At 43.3% G+C, this 22,125-nt stretch overlaps 1 protein-coding gene across 4 annotated transcripts in view; it reads right to left on the reverse strand.

Moving 5' to 3' along the window:
* The window catches only part of FHL2 (four and a half LIM domains 2), a 54,816-nt gene extending 32,893 nt beyond the window's left edge, over nt 1-21,923 (reverse strand). The window contains exon 1 of one of the 4 annotated variants that reach the window (XM_063392661.1): nt 21,821-21,923. The gene's annotated coding sequence lies outside the window, so the exon portion shown is untranslated. Of the gene's footprint in view, nt 1-5,269; nt 5,408-21,820 lie in introns of those variants that run through there. The other 3 variants (XM_063392662.1, XM_063392658.1, XM_063392663.1) reach the window with 3 other exon arrangements.
* Nucleotides 21,924-22,125: the final 202 nt, after the last annotated feature.

The following is a 22,125-nucleotide window of genomic DNA, read 5'->3' on the forward strand; positions in this document are numbered from 1 at the left end:
TATGCTACAGATAAACTGAAAGGGTCTGAGATGTAGGCTCAGACATAAATTATGATTGAGTATATGAGCTTAGATTGGGCACTTTGAAGTAGAGTCCTTGCTGTTGATCCTCTTAGGCCTGTGCTTACTTTGAACCCTATAAGAGCTCAAGCCCTTTAAATAATAGGATTAAAGTAATCATTTGGTTGCTGATGTGAATTTCATGTCTACCATTTCACATAGAGCTGAAAAAATATACCATCCACTGTCAGCCTGATAGGCATATGGACTGTGTTTGTCTCTGCCAAGTTTATATTCACATGGCTGACTAGTGGAGTTGCTGTCTTAATATGAGTGAAATTCAAATGTTGTGACTAAAATGAAGGAAAGACTTGTAACAATGGCTTGTCTTGAAGTGTCTCTTGCTAGGAGATAAGTAATTTTTATGAATCATTAGAGAGCAGCCAGAACTCACATTATGAAGCAGTGCTAGTCCTTTTGCTTATCCCTAATGTCTAACCAAAAAGTCCAGTGAGTCCTGGCTGGGTTGCTTCAATGTAAATGCCTTGCATGACTGAGCACTGCCCATCTCTCTGTCCCTGAAGAGCCTGTCCACATTGATGCTGACTCTTCCTTATATCCAGAAGGATTTCCAGGAACTCAGACTCCTCATTCGTAAGGAAGAGTTTCTAACACTTGGATATCCAGCAAAAAAATGTGGGTAAGGGGCTGGCTTGTTTGGCAGCAAACACAGCACTGGGAGGCAGTGGGAATTTCACTTACAGGGGAGGGCAGAGGAAGACCTGTGAGGAAGGCAGACTGAGTGCCCACAGCACTTCCACAACCATGCCCACACTGCTTCTCCTGTCAGCTTTCTGTGTGGGCATGCCCCGGACCCAGAGCTGTTTGCAATTTCCTTTAGTCAGCTGCAGATCCACCCAACAATTGCATTAGTAAACACAGGGCAAGAAGGCAGAAAGGAAGTATGGCTGCCCTCAGGTCTGGCCCTTAGAAGACCCTTATTTGTTTTTTCTGAATTAGGAAAAAGTGCTGGGTTTCTCCCCTAAAAGGATGTTGGGAGAAGAAATGCAGTGAAATACAGGCCATGTGAGCACAGAACACATAATGTGTCTAACCTGTGCTCACACAAATTCTGAGTGGGGCCAATGTGGTAGAGTTGAAAAGTACAACAGAGTTTGTTCTGAGAACTTCCTCTCTGATGTTCTGTGCCAAAAGTGCCACTGCTGTATCTCTTCGTATTATAATTAGTGTACTAAGCCCCTGAATGTCCTGCTGCCTTCTACACCCAATGCTGCTCCACCCATGTGGAGGCTGGGAGAAGTGTTGCAATTGAAACCATGCATAGGGAGTTAGGATACCAAGCATTTAAAAAATGGCAGAAATAACAGAATAATTGGCTTCTGTGTGATGGCATCTATGGCTTGCAGGTACTTCTGTTTTCATATGGTAATCTCTAGGCATGTTGGGCTTTGCTTCCCTAGCCACAGGCTACAAAAAAGGGGCACTAGTCAATGCTGTCAATGCTTCCCTCCTACAGAAGGCATGCAAATTTCTAGGAAGACTTTGGTGAAAATCTGCTTGACTTGACAGGGAATATGCTGATCTGAAAGCCCACTAGCTTTGTTTCTGGAGTGTGTGAGACAGCTTCTGTCTCCACTTATGTGCCCATTTTATTCTCATAACAAAGTACTTATTTTCCTTTTTAAAGGAGAGTTTTACTCTAATTTGTTGTGATATGGGAGTTCCACAGGCATTGCAGGAAAAAGAAAGAATAATATAAAAGAGGCCCTGTATAAGTGGCTTCATAAAAAGTATTACTTAAAATATGAAGTGAAATTGGGAGAAAATATATTTTCTTCTAGCTCTTTCAGTTTCACTTATTACTGTTAAGCATGTCTTAACAGTAGCCAGTAAATCAGCCTGCAGCAGAAACATTTGGAGTTTTATGAAGTTGATGGATACCTTTGAAATGTCTGTGGTAGTCCTCCTTCCATGTTTGTCAGAGAGAGTTCAGCAAAATCAGGCAAAATTGCTCCAGCTGCTTTCAGAAAAACTAGGACTCTGTGCAACGTGACCTATGCTTCTCAAAGCTGATCAGCATTAGATGGTGGACCTTGTTGAAGCAGCCTGAGATTTATCAGCATGAAACTGTACTCACTGATATAAAGCCAAAGATAAAATACTGCAGTCAGTAATAATTCATCTCACCGAAAAACAACGGAGTCAAAGTGTCTGTGGTTTGGTTAGACAACGCATAGCCACAAAGAAAGAAAAATGGTAAGAAAAAAATGCAAATGCACTTTTGTGGTACAAATCTACACAAGTTTGGCACTATGAAAATTAGGAGGAAAAGAAAGAGTTCTGAGTTTTGTTAAAATAATCAGTGGATGCATCTGAGAGAACTCCCACTGATATCTGTGGGGCTAGGATTTCACCCCCAAGTCAGTTTTCACATCCACTTCCTTCTCTGGTTTTCTTCCTTGTAAAATAGCCTTTTACATTTTCTGTATTAAAGAAGTGTTTGAATGAGGCTGCCCCCTCACAGCCTCTTGCCAGCTGCAGTCAAAGGTCTGCCTTGTTCTGATGCCTTGCTGTTTGTAAGGAAAAAAGTAAAGTTATTCATCCATTAATCATATTTTTAAATGCTAGGTAAGAACAAAGTATTATTGTTGGAGATTGCCTTTAGAATGGTTTCACTTTTGAAACAGGCTTTGGGCCCTTTTGTTTAATTGCACTTTTAAATTCAAATCCCATGAAAAATCACAGCATTAGTATGTATGTTCCTGCATTTTGTTCCAGCTAAAGACTTTTGGCCAACACAGTTTTTTAAAAAAAGCTAATGCTTTGCTGTACATGATTGGAATGCTGCTTCTGCTTCTTGTTTTTAAAAGGGAAAACTGTCAATACAAGGGAACACAATCAGTGGCTGCAATATCTTAACACTAAGTGCCCAACCAGGACTATTTTCTCATTTTTATTGTTTTAGCCTGAGGCTTGGAAGATAGAAAAAGAACTTGAGGACATGAGAAAATTTCTAGTATGTGAGAAGTGAGACTACTCTATTAAAAATTACTAGTTTTGCACGTGATTTCTTTATTGCACAGTTTACTGTGGAAGCACACCAGTTTAGCTTAATAGCAAATTCTTGTAATAACCAGAGGAGTGCAGGCAGCGGCCATGTCCCTCTGGTGTCCCTCTAAAGCACTGCATTCTCTGGCAGGACACACTGCCTTTGGGCTCCAGGTAACAGGAAACTCATCTCATTAAAAGTAATTTAATGTAACAATAACCAGTGCTGCGGAGCAGAGGGTTGGAGCTCTGTGCAGATCTGCCCAGACCTCAGGGTAGTGGCTGGAGAGCAGGGAGGTGTGTGGAGGTGCTGGCTGCAGTGTCTGGGGACCTTAAGCTTTCTGAGGCATCCACGTGGGGACAGTAAGCCCCAAGATAAGATAAATGCATGTGCAGATAATTTGGTATTTTACATTACATTATTCTTCCACTTAAGTTATGTGCTGTTCTTGACATGAAAGCTGGAGCAAACTTGTCCCTAAGCATGTTGTCTCAGCACTATCTATACTGACTGTCACAGCCACACCAACATAACCCTGGAAAGCTGAGCCAGGTGTGACATATTACCTGAGGACATCAACCATGGCAGTGAGTGCCCATCACAGGTGAGATGGGATACATGGGGGCAACCTCAGAGGTCATGTCTTTATAATCAAATAAATCAAATAGGACACCAGGATGCTCCCAGGCACTGAGATTCAGTCACCTATGCTGGTCTGTTGACCAGATGTGTAGGGCTGTCCCCCCGGGCATGGCCTAAGAGCAAATCCTATCCCTAGGACTTGTTTTGGATGTGTTCACTTGATTTCAGAGACCATGAGTGTGTTATGGCCTGGGCACAGCCCCAGGCTGCATTTCCTCCAGGAGCACTGGCAGAGACATGCTGCCATGGCAGAGCCCAAGTGACAGCCCTGGGAGCAGACCAAAGTGCTGCACCAATTGCACCAATGTAAACACCTACATCTCATCTCAGAGCGTCTCCAGCAGCTTTAGACCAAGGAATCATCCGACCTCTGCCTTTGAAATCCCCACGTTGGGTCTGACCTCAGTCCCAACCACTTTGAAGTGGGCTGTCCTTTCCTACAAGCACTGGCTTTGGGTCAGGTCTAAGGAGTCCTGCTCCTCAGGGTACCACGTATCTGAGATCCTGCCAAAGCCCGTGAAGGACTCAACATCTGAAAAAAAAACTTCTTTCATTTAAATTCTTGAACAATGGAATAGTAAACAAACTCTAGTGCAATGTGTGATAGCTGTAGCTTTTAGGCTAAAAGTAAATTAATTACCTTTGTGTCATACTTTGTGATCCTTGGATTTAAAAGCCTTTGGTTATAGGAATATTTATAATAAAAATGTATCTGTAAATGCATCCAAACAAATGTAGGCATATGCACAAATAATCTTATTTTCCCTAAGAGGAGTGTTCTTTTATTGGCTTCATTTGAAAATTAGTGTTCTCATGAGATGAGGTTAAAAGTAATTTAATGTAACAATATCCTGATAATTGGCATTTGGCAGTTATTGCTAATGCTATTTTACAGGCTAGTTTTGATTAATTCCTGCTTTGACACACTGTTGTGATTCAGTGCTTTGCTTTCTTTTCCCTCAGCTGCTGTAATCCATAACAAGGAATTGTTTAAAACATGAAATCAGCAAGCGTCACCTGTGATTTTCCTTTTTTTTCTTCATGACCACTAGAAAATGGTCTGAAAGAGTAGAAAAAAGTAAAATGTTCCTTCCGTCTGTCCACTTTTTTCCCACTACCTATTCATTTTCCAAACATTCAACATAAAGAAGAAAATGCTGATAGAGGGGGGGAAAAATCTTCCAAAACCTAATTAAAAGCTTTCTGCCTGAAGTAATTCAGTTTGCTATTCAAACCAGGGAAGTGTCTATAGTTAGATATGGTTGTGTTCCTTGAGAACATGAAAATATGACAGTGTATTATTAGTGAAGAAACTAAAGAGCAGCTGTTAGTTAGCACCTGGTTCCCAACAGCAGACTGGGAATACAAAGAGAAAATTTCTTTGAATGCCCTGGCAACAAGAGAAGAACAAACATCTTGAAGTCCACTCTTCCCCTGAGAAAGCAGCATTGCCCTCAAGATGTCCATGCAGAGCCCTGAGTAGTGTTGGCAAATGGCAGGTGGAAAGGAGAAAAGAGCTCAAAAGACAGTGAAAACCAAAACAAGGCATTATCTTACCTTGCTGCAGCTCAGTGCTGCCTCTGCTCAGGAGTCTGTGAACAAGAGAGGACAGGACAGACTTGCCTCTTTGTTGGACTGCCCAAACTATATGTTTCGTAATTAGACAGTTGGGCATCCGTGCTTCAGGGGAGCTATAAATATAACACCTCCAAGGCAGCAGCCATGGGCAGGAGATAAGGACTGCAGCATCTCTGTGCTAGCCAGCCTTTTAAGGCATCACAGCTGGGGCTGCATGGGGGCCCTGATGGAAAAGACTGTTGTGCTCTTGAGCAGTTCCAGCCCATCACTTTGCTGCATTTGGGAATGCATTCAGGAGGTGCTGCAAGGCACCCTGAGGAGATGGTGATACTTCAATATTTTGTCTGAGATATGAGCATGTCTAATTTATCAATCAGATTATTTGGCAGGCCTTTGGGATTGATAGAAGCACCTTAAGAAGTGCCAACTGCTCTACAGATGTAACAAACTCCAACACTCCTTCATCTGTCCATCTGTCCACCTCAGATGTGCAGCCCTGTTGCAGGGTAGTTTGTGTCTTGTGTTGTGCCTTGTTTTTGCCCTCCACCTCCCCATACAGGAAACTGTAGTAATGCCACCTCACTACAAAAGACAGCAGCTTTAGAGATTAGCCTGAGATCACAAAGTAAGTCTGTGTTGGCAGCAGCAGCTTTCTGCTCAGGACTTGTACCCTTCCTGCTGCAAGGTAATTGTGATGCTGGGTGAAAGGGACATTGTACATGAAAAAAAAGCAAGATGTTTGAGGTTGAAAAAGCTTTTCTAGTAGCTCCCATGGGGGCAGTCTCACTGGCTGGGGAGGAAAACCTGCCCTAGCAAAGGTCAGTGTAGAGGTGGGGTTACAATCTGCCTACCTCCTTGCCAATACTGGGTCCGTCTGCATTTCAGTGTACTTCTGCAGAGAAAGTTGTAGCAGAGACATGGTCCTTGCTACAAAGTTGAACTATTTTAAGGGAAGGAAAAGGAAAACCTCTCTGTAAGATGGGGTGGTAAAGAAATAACATCAGGCAGACACTGTGTACAGGCAAATGGCTCTCCACAGCAACAAACTCATCTGAAGTGCTGTGCTGTTGAGCTGAGGTTGCCAGTTGTTCCCTCCCCTGGTTGAAGCAGCAGTACTTGACGAGGGATTCAATTCCTTTGCTGATTTATTTACCACTTTCATGGTCCTGAAGAACACTTCTTTCCTTTCATCTCCCTCTTCTCTCTCTTTACTTCAGAGTTCTGGTTGAACCATAGCCCTTAGGAGAGAGCATCACCTCCCAGCTTGTCTCTGAGCAGTTTGGACAGCAAGTGTAGGTCAAGCTGCAGAGGCTGGATACTAACACAAACTGTGTGCCAGGCGTTTTGGCATGACAAACTGATTTATGTCTTGATGTGGAGCCCAGTCAGGTTTTATGATTTTAACTCCAAACCAATGAGAAGCTGGCATCTGAGGCATTCATTCTGCCATTAAAAAGCTCACAACAGCTTGTCCTCAGCCTCTGCCAAGCAACATGATTTGACAGCCTGAGCCAAGCCTCTGGCAGAAAATGACTTTCACACATCTCCTTTTATCCCTGCAGAAATCCCTAGCTTCCAAGCACCATGGATGAGGAGCATGGCCTAGAGACTTTGGTTAGGGAGATGAGAGAAATATCCTGAGATTCCTGGGGAAAGTATTGTTCATCCTAGATCTAGTGGCCTTTTGCCTCATATTTCTTTAGCTACCATGTAAACAGCTCTTTCACATTTTCCAGAACAATAAACAGTTATGAAAAGCTATTTAAGCAGCAAAAATGAGGTAGTTAAGACATATGTTTGGACAGCTCTGGAAAGCCTCAACCTTTTCATCTTAGCCAATTTTTTTGTTTGTGTGATTCAAAGGTCCAGCTGTTGTTGTAGAAACAACCTGGATAAACAGTGGTTGTCCCCTGCCTCAGTCCAGGGCACTGATGACATCTTTAATCCCCAAGTGTCAGCCTAACTGCAGAACATTTTTGGATCTGGTGTGCATATCCAGCAACCACGGACCAGCTTGGGGTAAATGTTGCCTTCCAGTACACTTAATCTGAAAACTTGAGAAGGTGGATTACAGATCTGCTAATGCAAACTTTACTGCTTCTCTCTCTGATAAGAGCAAATGTTCTCTAAAGCTGGTTACCCCACATTGCTCTGGTTGTTAAACTGTCCCAGTTTCATTTTGGGTGTTGCTTTACTCTTGAGGACCCTCACCAGGGAAAGGAATCCTTGAAAAAGGATGCTACCAGAAATCTAAATCATCAGCAACATGTCAGGCCTTGACCCTGTGCTCCTGGCAGCAGGTGACATCGGAGCCACTTCCTTGAGACAGGCAGGGGAATGCCCCCACACTTAGGGGACCAGCACTTCCAAGGTACAGAAGGGTGGCAGTCACAGAGACATCTCCAGGTGTCTCAGCTATACAATGGTACTGGAATTCAGCCTTTATGAAAAGGGATGGGAGTTGAGGCTCTCTGTCCCACAGCACTGATGGTACTGCTTGGCACAGGGCCCCTTGCTGTTTCCATGGGGCTGCAGCCCCAGAGCCAGCCCTGCTGCTTCCATGATGAAGGCACAGGCAAGAAGCAAAGCAAGAATTTCAACCAGTTCCTTACTCCAAGGCAATAGGATGTTTATGTACAATAAGAGCTACTTTAGAATCACCAAATCATTTCCGTTAGAAAAGATCTTTAAGATCATGGAGTCTGAATGCGGTTTAGAAAAGGAAAGGAAATGCTGCAGGCTGTAAAGCACAGCTCCCTTGGAAACAATATCAAGGTGCCATTAGTCATCCATGGCAGTGAGGTTAGAGGTTTTATCACTAACCCCTCACAATCAGGATTCGCCCTGCCATTCTCTGCATGTCTCAGAAGATGCCAATGTGGGTATCTAAGAAGAATGTAAATGCTCAGGATAGGTTTAACAAACCAAAATCTAACCAGCTTGCACTGGTAGTGTGTTTACCAAAAGAAGAGCTCTACAAACAGATATTCATGGGAATCTGCCCTTGCTGTTCTGACATTTGTGTTCATGGTAGGAAGCACAGAGATTAAAACTGTGTTATGATGTTGTTGAGCCTTTAATCTAATTTGGGGGATGTAGCCATGGATTCTGTACATATGGTATTGACTGCCAGAAACTTAGCAGCAGAGCCAGAGGGGAAGAGGGCTCCCCTCTAGATATTGTGCTGGTAGTCAGTATTTTGCAAACATTTCACACTCAGGTTCTCAGAGTGAGAAAGACAGGATTACCATTTGCTGTTATGAACAGGGGATTTGGCTGTGTTAGAAAGACCTGTTGGCTTCTTCCAGGCCTTCACAACCACAGGTCGCACCAGTGCCTTCCAAATTAGACACCTGCACATAAAACTCCACCAACAACCTCCCCACACCTGGGGGAGTACCTGGAGGATCCCAACCCCATCTCCCTCCTGGTGTGCAGCTGTCCCCATTGACACCGCTGTGCCCAGGCTGTGGAGCACGGGTGAGATGTATGAAGCAGCAAAGCACGGTGATTTCCAAGGGCCTCCTCTCTGCCCGATTTCTCCTCTTGCTCTGTGTTTTGAGCTTAAGCTCCAAGATGTCATTGCTGCAAAGATATGTTCAGGCTTGAAAGCAGGTTGGAACACTCAGAGCCCTGTGACCTGCGTGTTTTCCATGGATGCTCTCATCAGCAGTTCACCTCCTACGGTTTTTGCCATCAAAAGGTGGCACCTGGTGTAAGCCAGTTATCTGTGTGCTTTCCATAGGGGCTGGAGGTGCCTGTCTCCTGTTGCTGGCTACGTGGTGAGAAAAGATGGCTCACACTAGACTTTCCTTCACATAAAATTTGTCACCAGCTAACTTTTTGTCACTGAATTTATGTGAGCTGTGCCTCACTCAGCATGAAATGCCCTTGCTTTGAGTAGTGTGCCACAAAAATGCCTCTGTTGGGTGAGATGTAAGTTAACCTAGCCTATTTTCTTGCCTCTAGCTAGTAGTTTGTGCTTGTGAATATATATATATATCCCAGAACAGTTGTCTGAATTCTCATAGGTTTTGGGTTGGGAACTCTGTGAGACAGAAGCAAATGATATTTAATGACCTTGATGCTTTTCTTTTCTTTCCCTGAATTTCATGCTGTTTCTGAACTCAAACACTTGATGTGCTCTGTCCCATGCCCAGTCTCTGCAGCCTGTACCCCTTGGGCCTAGTGGCTGTCAGAGCTCAGAGCACAGGCAGGAGTTCTTCCCCTAGCACAAACAATGCCACATTTGGGTAAATGATGCAGATGAGCCTCAGTTTGAAAATTCAGACACCAAACTCTCTCCAAATCCTCTAAAACCAAACTTTGCATGGAAAACCTAGGGAGATTTTCCATTTCTCCCCCTCTCCATCCTGTGTCCCACACATACTGAGGGAGATGAATCCAGTCCCAGGGCTGCCTTTTGTGCCTACTTAAGGGCCCCATGTCTCAGGGTTCACTTTGAAGACCTGATGACACAGCACTTACAAATGCCCTGAGTGAAGAGAGAACTGGGTGGTGACTCTTAAGCCACAGGATCTCTGAATATATTTTCAGAGTACAAACAAAGCTGGAAAAGCAGAAATCATTTCTTCTTCACTCTTCCACTTGTCTGCCCAGCAAATATCACAGCTCACAAAAGGACACTGCTCTTAGCAGCTGTTTCATGGCCCCATCTCTGCCCTTTCCCATTTTGGCTGAAATACTCATTCAGTATGCTTTAGCTGCTGTTTTTGGATCATGCTAAGGCTTCTTCAGTCCAAAACTAAATCTACTCTCATAATCCACCAAAATAAATCCTTACAAAGCTAAGCAAGCTTCAGTTAACAACAATAAAACCTTTTGTGTTTTATAGTGACAAAAGGATCCAAGTGATTGCCCAAGTTCAAAGCAGATGAGATAAGCAATCCCAGTAACACTGAATTTTGGTGCCCTGTTTGCTCTCTTACCTATTTGTTTGAACTAATGCCTTTACCCCACTCTACCTAACTCCACAAGTGAGTATGAGTATCTGTGCAAAAAATTCTTTCAGGACTTCTTTTAGAAGATAGGAATTTTTTCCTGAGGTAACTCTTATCTCAGAGAAGTACAGTGCTGTGACCCCAGCAGCAGGAGTCAGGAGGTGCCGCTAGCAAAATGAAGAAATCAAGAGCCCAGCCTGCTTTGCCTGCCTCCAAGTACGAGGCTGCTTGTATGGATCAGGAATTTTAGACTAAGTAGTTTTATTTTGGCACAGAGAAACACAAAAGCAGACTTTTGTAATAGAAACTGTAGATTGCCTTAAGCATAGGTGTGATCACCAGCCTGTCCCTAATAAGTACAAGTAATCCCAACTCTGACATTAATTCATGATGTGACCTTGGATATGACACTCAGATCCACGTTATCCAGCCTGGCAAGTAAACTCTTCCAAGCACCATGGAACCTAGTGGAACTCTTGGAACTCTTCCAAGCACCAAGTCCTAGTGACAGACAGAGATGGTGCAAGCGCCAAGCACTCTGAAAAAAAAATCAAATTAAGCTCCCAAGGGCTCAGGTTTCCCACTTGCAGGGCAAACTATGAGAGAAATCATTGCTCAAGAACAAGATCTGAAAAATACACTGAGATGATAAAAAAAGGAACCCTCTGTGGACTTGGAGTTTTCCACAGCTCCACAGCCAGTAAAAGGATCTTTCTCTCAGGAGCCCATTTCCTAACAAAATTCCCAAGACTAGCTGTGATAGCTCTTTCCCCACATCTGACTCAAGTTTCATGCTGAGCCAGGGGTACCTGTCTTGAATTGAGATGCTGCAGCACCTCAAAGTCATCCTGTCTGTACCCATTACATTGAAATCAATAGCTGTTCTTAGGCTATATAAATGAGGACTTCAGATGTAAAATTGTATGACATTCTACTACCCTCAAAGGCACTTCCCAAAACAGCATGCAAATAAAAACTAGGATAATGCAGCTGGAAATAGTGATAAACCTATAATCATAGAGTAATCACAGCACAAAACTGTTTAAGCCTTGTATTGTGCCTGCACATTGTGAAGTAGGGCAGTAATCCCCATTTTTGATACAGCCCTAGTACAACCCTGGTGGCTCAGGTTAGCCTGTTGAAGCCCAGAGATATTAAAAAGTTGTGTTTATAAAGAGCAGCTGTTGTTGTTGCAGAATATATCCTTCCCCTGGAGACATAATCAACAGGTAACTCAATCTTTGCTGGAGCTTTGCTGAAAGAAGTGCAGCCTGGGCTCCAGTGGACATCTTAGGCTATTTAGCACAATGAGAAGAATTTCACTGCAGAGCCTAGATTAGTCTGGATGCAAGTGCTCAGATTAATGTCCAACCTGCCACCTGCCGCTGCCCCTTACCCAGATCCTTTACATGACTAGAGTGAACTTCAAATGCTTCTTTCTCTTTACGTTGGGTCACTGATTTTCTCCTTCATAACATACAAACTCTGAAGATGATTAAATTAATAGTTCATCTGTTTCAGTGATGCCTTTTGTGAGAGCTCATAGTGAGTTCACTGGTGGATCTAAAAAGTTACATATATTAAAACTGCCATTAATTTTATGGTAAAGTTTGACAGAGAACATGACATTTACCAGGAGGACAGCTCTTTATGGCACCTCAGTCAAACAATAGCTACTTCTGTCATCATTTGGGCTGCTCAGATTTTTGAAAAACAATTCAAAGACAAGTTATCAGCTCTATGGACATGCATTAATTTGAAAGACTTGACAGACATGTTCAGCTATTAAGGTGTTGGAGCGCAGAAATCAAAACCAAAGCATGCTGAGTAAAGACGTGACATGTCTCTGCTATATAGGTCTTCTCAGCCAAGACTAGCTACATTTTTACACACTTATCAAAATGCACAAAATAGCTCTCTGATTTTCAAATTATGGGCGGAAAAATCCCACAGTGTCTTTTTTGTGCTTTAAAAAGATGCATTTACATTCAGTATGGCTGAAGAACAGTGAGATTAGAGTCTTTACCATGCAAAATCTGCATTCTGTTTTTGCACATATCCTGACTATGAATGTACTGACCTTTTTCTAATGCTACATGTATGCATACCTCATAAAACCGTCATCCAGTGAAATACAAGACCACTTCAGTATAACCATAATTTTCTATGCATTTCATTCCATGTTTCACCACCTCTTTTCCTGTTGTGGCTGGCACACCTGTCTCCCCTGCTTCCTTTCTGCCCCAGACATCTGCAGTGTCAGCAGTGTGGCCTTCCAACCTCCCCTCTCCACTCAAGCCATGAAACCTGCAAGGTAATCCTTTAAATTGCTGCCTCCTTCTCATCCTTGCCACCACTTCTTTCCTCTCAAGGATTAACAGATGTTTCCTCAAAACATCTGCTGTTTCTCACCTTCCCCTCATTCCCCTCACCTCCCCATTTAACCACATTTCTCTACATAACTTTATTCCTCTTCATCTGCCATCAACAAATGTCCTTGTGGTACTCCTCGCCTATCCAGCCCGCACAGGCGTGCGTCTGGCCCCGTTTGGGCAGGGTGTGCCAGACCAGGGCAGGGTGTGCCAGACCAGGGCAGGGTGTGCCAGACCAGGGCAGGAGCTGTGCCCATCTGTTGCAGCTGTTGTTGCATGGCTCCTTGCCGTGCTGGAGCAGCCCCTGTCTCTCAAGCAGGAGGGCTGCAGAGAGCAGTTGCAGTCGATAAATCACCCAGACACGCCAGGTATGCCCAGCGACGGCAACAACGGCAGCTGCTGAGGGCAACCCAGGCACCTCTCGGAAAACTCTTCTGTAAACAAATCTGCCCTTGAATTTTTGGGCACAAATATTAAACATTCTGGACAGCACCCTGCTGAGATGGAGACTAGAGGTTCACAGCTCTCTCTGATCTGTGATCAGGCTAAACTTGGCTCCTGCTCAGCAGACAGCAGTGCTTCTTTCTGCCTTCCAGGAATAATCTGCTCTTTTGCTAGAGTTGTATTGAGAAGGTGTTTTCCTGAGTCTCTGCATGAGCCATGGGCATCACCTGTAGTTTGAAACTGATCTTGGGCCTGAACAGATTCAATAGTTGCCAAATCTAAAGAAATGTGAAAAGAAATACCTCCTGGCATTGAAGAGTCTAGAACTAAGGGAGATGAACAAGTAGAAGGAGAAGTTGTTGTCTCTGCCTTGCATGCTGCATATCATCTCAACAAATCCTAAAGCAAGACTGGATCCCAGACCTGTGGACTCTCTGACTCTGATCCTGCTCTGGTCTTGATCTTTTGTGTCAGGAAGGGCTCTGGAGACAACTTTGCCCTTTGGAAATCAATTTTTAAGAAAACCAGAAATTGACTATTGACAGATATTGATCAGGATGAGAAAGTGAAGGAGGACAAAGCGTAAGAGGAGAAGGAGGAGAAAGTGTGGTAGGGAAAGGCCAGGGGATCCCAGAAGCACAGCTTTCAAAGTACCCTTTCTGGCACAGTTGTGTAAAAGGACTGAATTGAGAAGCCTTTCACATGTGGGACCTTTGCTGCCATGATGAAAAATTAGTTGCATCATCTCTCAATGCAGTTCTGCTCCTTTTCAAACATGTCAGCAACTCAAATTGCTCAGCTTTTTCTTGGTAGCTCTGTAGATATGAATGCCAGAATCTTGTTGAGGACAACCATTCTGTATAACACTGTCCAGCCACCATTGCTTGTTAAAAAAAAAAAAAAAAAAAGTTATTTTTCTAAGTCAAAAATATTTTTCACAGAGATGTGATCACATTAAGGTCAAGCAACCCAAGATTATTCCTCCTGTTTGTGTGACCATTGCAAGGGTATCTATTGTCCTTCCAAAATAAGTTAAAACTTTTGCCATCAGCTACCAGTTTTGAAACTTTGCAAGTGAGGATGTTCACCACTGCCCCATATGAAAATCAAACACAGGGACTAGTTGATGCATTGGCTAATGTGAATCCTGGATTTTGGAGAACAGATGAAAAATAAAATTATGTTAATAGAATATGGAGTATGATAAATTACTTTTGATTTTCATGTTTTCCAGAAGTCTCTCATCCAGTACACCAACACCTCTGAAGGAAGAGGATGGCATCTTGGGGTATTGAATGGGCACAGTTCATGCCAAGCATGTTCATGTCATTTTCACCCTGAAATAATTTGGTAGCCATTAATTCTTGTCTCAATACAGTCAAGATCTAATTAAATACATGTATTATCACTGTTTATATCTACTATGATTTTTAGCTTATTCATATGTACTAGCTGGTGTTTTCACCATATAAAAAATTAATACAAGGAGGCCTGAATGTTGCTCTGCCTCTCAGGAGAAGCTCTCCTTCACAGTCAGCATGCATTAAGGTAAGCACCAAGATATTTTGTCTGGGCATAAGAACCCACCTATCCAGCAGGCACCAAAGCTTCCCCTCAGGCAATGGCATGAGTGGGAGAGGTGTGATTAAGACCTGAAATAGCCCAGGGGAGAAAAGAGGTGTGCAAGGACATGCATACTCCTTAATAAACATCCCTTCAATAAATACATGCTGTGGACAAGGTCTTGCTTAAAGACAAGTTTCAAGCTGAAAGGTATGTAAGCATGCTGAGAGCATTTCAACAGGGTAAAACAGATAACAAAATAATCTGTCTGCAGCTCAAAGTTTTATTTTCTTTATGCACAGCTGCCTCTAAATAAGGAGATTGTAATGCTGATCTTTGGATTCCTGAATAAATTCATTCCTTACTTTATCTTCAAGCCTGTCTGGTGGTGGGAGTGATTCAAGTACAACTGGCAAGCCACCATCATTCCATTCCCATATAAGCCACAATTCAGTAAAGGGGTGGCCTGTTCTCATAGAAAAGATACAAAGCTGGAGGTAGCCAGATGCTTCTCCACAAGTTACATGAGACATTGTGAAAGTTGATAATGAAGCTTGTAAAGGACGTCTTCTTGGGACACAGTCTTTATCTCTGGAAAGCTGAAAAAGTGCCTCAGCAAGGATCTCCATCAAGTTCAGGGTGCTAGGGTTGGCTGAACTTCATGACCTTTAGGATGCAGGCAAGGCTGCTGCAGGTCTGTGTGCATGGGTCCAGCCTGTAGTGAGGCTGAGCATATATTCCTGATAGGCAAACACACACATGCACACAAAATGTGCATTGCTGTACATGGGTCAGCACAAAGGGAGCCATAATGCAGGCTGCCTTGGCACTCCTGGCTCCACAGAGAATATCTAAACAAAGTAAAAATACCTCTTAAGCACAGAGGAATAGGTGGATCTCCAATTCTGCTTGCTTGTGTAAGACCAGGTTTCCACAAGTAATCTTGATGGATTCCATCTTGGAATGTCCAACTTGAAATAAGTAAAAGAAGAATGATTTCTAGAGGATTCAAGTAGTGATGAAATTCAGTCCTCTGAAAGCTTCATATTCCCACAGAAGAGAAGCTCTGCACTCCCCTGGAAGCACAAGTGCTGTGTTTATCCTCAGCATCTTTGCCTCACATACTCCTGAAACTGAAATAACCCTAATTGCCATATTTAATTAAACTACCAGTTTGAAACATCTGAGCATTGTAGTGAGACTGCATGGAAAATATGAGCTCAGGTAATTGTGTTAGCTAGGAATAATCAAACAGCTTGCAGCATAAGAATAGGCTTATATTAAGTGTTATCAAAGCTGACAAATCCTGAGGCTATGGCATTAGGCTGGTCCTGTTGTGGACTGCTGAAGAACTGAGGCTGTAAATGTTTATTTTAAAATGGGATCCAAGGGTGTGTTCCAGATGGTTTGTTCCTCCTGACAGAGGCTGTGTGTATTCCCTCAATAACCACTATAGCTATTAGCCCAGCCAGTGCTTGATACTGCACAAGCAAAGCCATTTGTAAGAGGGAGAGCACAAGACCTGGGCTTACTGTTGGTGGGAACAGCTAGATGACAGAGATGCTTGGAGATTAACCACAGCTAGGGAGGCTTTGGCCCCTTTAATTTATACTCAAATGGCTTTTTTCTTTACTGGCATTACATTTATTTTCACCTCACTCAAACTGAAGAGCTATCCTGTGAGAAAGAGGAGAGCTGTAAGGGAGATAGATCACGGCAGTTGCAGAACACTCTCCACCTCTGGGAAAGGTTTATCAATCCACTGTACCCCAGGCAGCAAGCTACGCTGTGTGGTTTTCTCTAGGTTTTCCACAGTGTTTTAGCAACAGAGAATTGTGTGGCAGGGCTGTAGCAATAACCTTCTAACCTCCATCCTCCAGGCCACTTCAGCACTACCAAGTGGTGTCCCCACGCTCAGCCCTCCTGGCAGCTTCTGCCCAGGCAGGTGGGTGACACAGCAGATCTGATATTTGAAGTGGCACAGCTGAAGGTGGCTGTCAGTGGGGAGGAAGCAGAACCACTATGTTTGCTTATCCCTAATTAGCATACTTTGAACAAAAGACCATAATCCTTGTCAATTATATTGACATACATTAAAAAGAGCTTCTACTAAAAGGTTGGGAAGTCGCGGCAGCTAATTAGTAGAATAGCCATTAAAATGCATTTCATCTTAAAAGTAGCAAGGTGTGAAAACTCTTCTTTGTTTTTAAGGCTGATCAGTTTGTGTTGTCAGTTCTAAGGCAAGATCATAAAGCAGGCTTCTTAAAGGCAATCATTAAAAAGTAAAAATCTTGATTTTCCAACTGTTCTGAGGATGTTATTTTTAAGGTGTGTGTTAAATGCATCTGTGTGCTTCTAAACCAAAAGATGTGAAAGGAAACAAATGTGAGACTTGTTTCACATCAGCAGCTTGGCTCATAGGGCTTTCACAGTAGGAAACTGCTCTTTGGGCTTTCTCAAAAATGGAAAAGCAAAGCTCAGTTCAGCCTGAACACAAACCAGATTATAATAAGACTTACTTTGGACCAGGTCCAGACTAAAACAAATCACAGCTCTTGTTAACCCAAATCAAACCTCTGCTTTTCTTGTGATTTGCTCACCAGCTCCTGGGACAGTCACAAGGGCTGCCATGGGTTTGTTAACTCCCCTGTGAGTCTGTGGGCTCAGGGGCCACCCCATTACCTCTGCACCAGCTGCTGGTCACCCTCTGCCCTCATGGCAGGGACACCTGAGACAGCTCTGCACCCCCATCCTGCCCCAGTGCCTCCTGCCTTCCCTGCCCCTTCAGGAGCCCTGGCTGACAGCTGTTGTGCACTGCATTTCTCTGCAGGAGCTCCTGCTGCTCCATTTCAGCTGGCCCTGCAGCCAAAGGCCCTGAGGGCTGTCCTCCTAAACCAAAACAGGAGGAGAAATGTAACATTAAAAATAATCCAGGCATTAGACTATGAGTTGCTATGGGGAAATTGAAACCCAACCAAACAACAAGAACAACAAAACCCCAAAACTTCCTAAATGCCACAGTATCCAAATTATCTCTGTTGAACTCTTTTCCTGGATCTCTCCAGGAGAAAGAATCAGTTTATCTTTTTACCCCTCCAGGCTGTTGGGCAATTTTTGGACATGATCCAAACTCCCCTGAAGTCAGTGAAAATTTTCCAAGGTCTCTGAATCAAGCCCCAAATGCAAGGTGGTAAAAAGTGTGTGTCCTGCCTTATACCTCAGGTGAAAATACCCACATTCTACAGTTGCCATACATCAGAGCTCAGTAAATAGTTCTTTCCCTGTTTCTCCAGTGCATGAGCAAATGTCTCTGGTACAGTAGATGAACCTCTTCTCAGAAAGGAGGACAGGCCTGGCTCCCTTCTAGCAGTGAAATTGCTGTTAGCAGTGGAGCTGTACATCGCAGGAGTGGTCCTTCTCCTGGTCCTAGACTGCATAATTTCACACAAAGCCCTGTTTCAGTGATTTTGTCACCACATGAGACTCTTCACCTGGTAACACTGCAGGTCTCTGAATAATAACCCCCTGCCTCTGGTCAGGCTGTGCACAATCTCTGAATAGTTACCAAACTGTCCGTATGGCCCAGGCCATCTATGTTTTGAACAATCAAACTTGAAGTTACATTCTCCAATCAGCAAACAGCCTTAGATAGCACAATTTCAGTGGCAGTCTAAGGGATGAGACATTCACTGATGCCACAAGCAGATAAACTCCTGCAGACCTGAGTGCCTACAGATCTGACCCCTTGCACCAAGGCTTTCAAAGAGGACAGATAAGGATCTCGCCATAAAAATAGTTCCACGGGCAGAGAGACAGAGCAATAGAGGCTAAAGTGATGGGAAGCATTTAAAACCCTCTAATTAATTCAAATTGCTGTGTGTTACACCAATTCTTCTTGCAAATAGCTGAGGTGAAGGCAAAAATCTCACCTGGGACTTCACAGGTTCTGTTCAGTACAGTTTGTGCCAGACATAAGGACAAGGTTTGCTAAAGCCTCCCACAATCTGTCATTTTCAAATAATTTCAAATCAAATCATAAAAACCAAAATACAAGTCTATCATAAAGGCATTGAATCTTGTAGCAAAAATACACACTCCTCTCCTCACTTAACACCATCTTCTAGTGAAAATGAACATCAGAGAGATGTAAGGATAACCCCACATCAAGCCATATCAGCTTGATTTTTCCAGAAGTCATGCCTCAGGCAAGTTTCAAAATTTAAATTTCTGCTAATCTTCACATTTTCCCAAAGCTATGTTTTTCATTATATTTTTCTTTCTAAGCTGTTACAACTCCCTGAGAAATTCAGATTCTGTGTTATTTCCTCCAGCTTTCCTCCTCCTGACAATGGGACTCACAGAACATCACAGAGTCACAGAAAAACAAAGCTGGATCTTCTGCCCATGGGCAAGATCAGCTGCAGACATCCAGTTTCTGACAGATATCATGACAAAATGTTATCTTATTCTTATTCAACAGCTTTTCTGAACCGTGTCAGCCTTTTTTGCTCATGCCTGACTCAGATCTTTAGCGCAGTCCATAAATAAAACTTCATGAGTCCTTCTGCAGTCAGTGGAGGCCTCCAGAAGGTGGGTCAGGGGCACCTCAAGTAGGGGCACATGTGCCCTGGACAGGTTAAGTTAGACATGAACACCCTGCTATGTGCAATTCCATAGTGTGCCAGGCTGATCTGGAATAAAACTCTTGCAAGGTTTTCCTCTCAACCCTTGTGTTGTGGTAGCCATAAAGGGTGAAGAACATCTGGCCAGCTGTGTTGCAGGTACTCAGAGAGAACAACCAGTGGTGGCACCATAGGTGGACACATGCAGAGATAAAAAAGAAATTTACTTTTTTCCATGATAACTGGGAGCCATTGTCAAAACTCCTCTTCTTGGCACCAGTTGTTTGGAAAGTTTCACACACACACCACAAGACAATGAGAGCGGTCTAGGGTTCATCCTCAATCACTTTACATCTTCACTTCTCTGCTGCAGCCAGCCAATCCCACACTGATTAACTGTTGCTGTCACTATTGTTGTGATTATTGCTATTATTATAAAAACTGCCAACAATGCTAATAAATATAGTGCCTGGTTTAGGTTGGCTTCCATCAGCACCTTGCTTTTTAGTGGAGTAGGGTCCCTGCTGAAACTTCTTCCTGTCTACAAAACGTTACTCTGAACCCTTCCATCATGCTCATAACACTTTCCAAATACTCCGGTTCACTACCCACTCCTTGGAAATATCAGATGTATTTTTTGTGAAGAAAAAATACATCTGATTCTTTTTAACAACAGATTGTTATTTCAAGCAAATACTTGGTGAGTCCCCAGGTTTTGCCAGTGGGTCCTGGAATCTTTGAAAGAAAAGGTTATTTATGAGCAATGCTGGTGGGTGGAGGGGTGTACCTCAGGCATGTAAAAAGCATACCTTGTGGTTTTAGTGCTGCATGAATTGTAACCACTGAAGGAGTGAGGTGCATTCCAGTCACTGTGAGAAAGATAAAAGGCAAAGATTTGCCTGCCTCATTATTTATGGAAGCCTGCTGTTCTACTATGTAATGCTGTCATGCATAGATTTCCTTTCAGAAATGTACTGCAACATTAGCTGCCCCTCAAAACACCCACTCAGTCATTTTTGCATAGATGTATGACAGAAATGCTATTTGTTGTACAGGTGTGACTGCAGTGAAGGGCACTTGGGAGTGCTCCTTGTGCTCCCCAGGTACATCATGTTGTACCTCAGAGACTCCATGAAGCAGGGGCATGTGTAGCTGCCCAAAAATGAGGGTCTCAGTCATCCTGGGTGAAACTCCAGATGGGCACAAGCCTTCTCCCTCCTGCTCTTCTTTTTGACTTTTCTCTCTTGCTTCTCTCTTCACTCCAGATTACACTGTGGTCAGTTTGTACCTCCCCTGCTAGGCTGACTCTTCTTTTTTTTTTTTTTTTTTTTTTTAATGTGATTGTTTTTTGGCTGAGTGAATCACCTCAGGCACCATGTACAGCCCATGGAGCCCAAAGCACCATTCAGCTTACCTGAAAGTGTAGGGACATCCTCACTTTTTAAACGTCCTCACTATTTTAGACAGTGAGCACTGCTAAAAGCAGTGGCTTGAAACAAGACAAAACCTCCCAGATATTAACTATAAAGACCACTTCAGAAAAAGAGTTGCCCCAAGTCAACCTTCAGGTGGAAATCATCCCTGGTGGAACTGGATTCAGAGAGGGAAAAGGGCAAGAGAGCCTGTGATCCATAAATTACTGACAGTTTTCCCCTTTTGCCACTCAATGCTTTTCACCCACCTGTAGCAGCACAGCTCTAAAGAAATTATGACTCTGCCTGCTAAAACAAAGTTAATCCATGCACATGCTGCTCTGAGATGACCTGGGCTTGCAGCAGAAGGTTTTAAAGGAGATCTGCTCAAAGCCTGCTAGGAAATGGCAGGTCATTTGCATGTCAGAGAACACTCCCGATGGAAACAAGCAGGCATAAACACCTACCCTTTACAAGCCTGCTTTCATGCTCAAAGAAACCTGATGCTCAGCCATGTGGAGAAATCATTTCTTTCCTCTCCACAGCATAAAGTTCACTGAAAAGGAAAGCAGCTGTTACAGCTGAGTGCTCCAACTGGAATTATTAAGTATTTTTAATAGCTAGCAAAATGATGCATTCACTTTATCTGTTGTCATGTAAATACTCTGTACTAAATACACTAAACCATTTTTTGCAAGATCAGTTTGGCTTAGACAGATACTACAATAATTTTAATGAAAATGTTAAGTCGAAACAGGGTTTAAATATAATTTCCTATCACTTTGGTGCCTTTGTGTAAAGGTGAATGTGATCCTCCATGTTTAAATGGTTTAAAACATCCACCTTAAACTGCATTACTCAAAAACTTCTGTGTTGCCATTAATAGCCCACGTTTAATTTGAAGAGGAAAAATAATAATCAAAACCTGAATTTCCAAGCATTTTCTAATTTAAACAAATCTCAGTCTTACTTGTATTAAGAAAAGTGATTTATTTGCTAAGTAAGGAGAATCTTTAAAAAGAGACACTAAAAGCAGAATTTATAAAGCATAGAGTTTACCTGGGCTGCCTTGAGGAGTCTCTCTATAATACACACTTGCCTAGGCTCATCCTTTAGAACTGAGGGATCTAACAGGAAAACAATGCCACACACTTACCAGCCTGGCAGCCACGGCTCTCTGCAAGGATGCCCTCCTTCTGCATGCTTGTCACTGCTGGCCCTGCAGGCAGCCTCTCCCCACACAAGGCTCACCCAGCACCAAAGCGGTACCAAGTGGGTGGGAGGAGATATTTTCTGCTGGCAGGACAAGGAGGCCACTCTATTTTTAGCACCTGGATCCTTGCCTATCCCACTGCCCCTCTGGGATCAGCTCCCTACCTTGGTTTTGGAGCCCGTGATCTGACAGTTCCAGGAAGGGACAAAAGCCTGTTCTCAGCACTGAGAGCTGCACATGCTTATGGC

This window comes from Prinia subflava, chromosome 3 (genome assembly GCF_021018805.1).
Source record: "Prinia subflava isolate CZ2003 ecotype Zambia chromosome 3, Cam_Psub_1.2, whole genome shotgun sequence".
Classification (NCBI taxonomy): domain Eukaryota; kingdom Metazoa; phylum Chordata; class Aves; order Passeriformes; family Cisticolidae; genus Prinia; species Prinia subflava.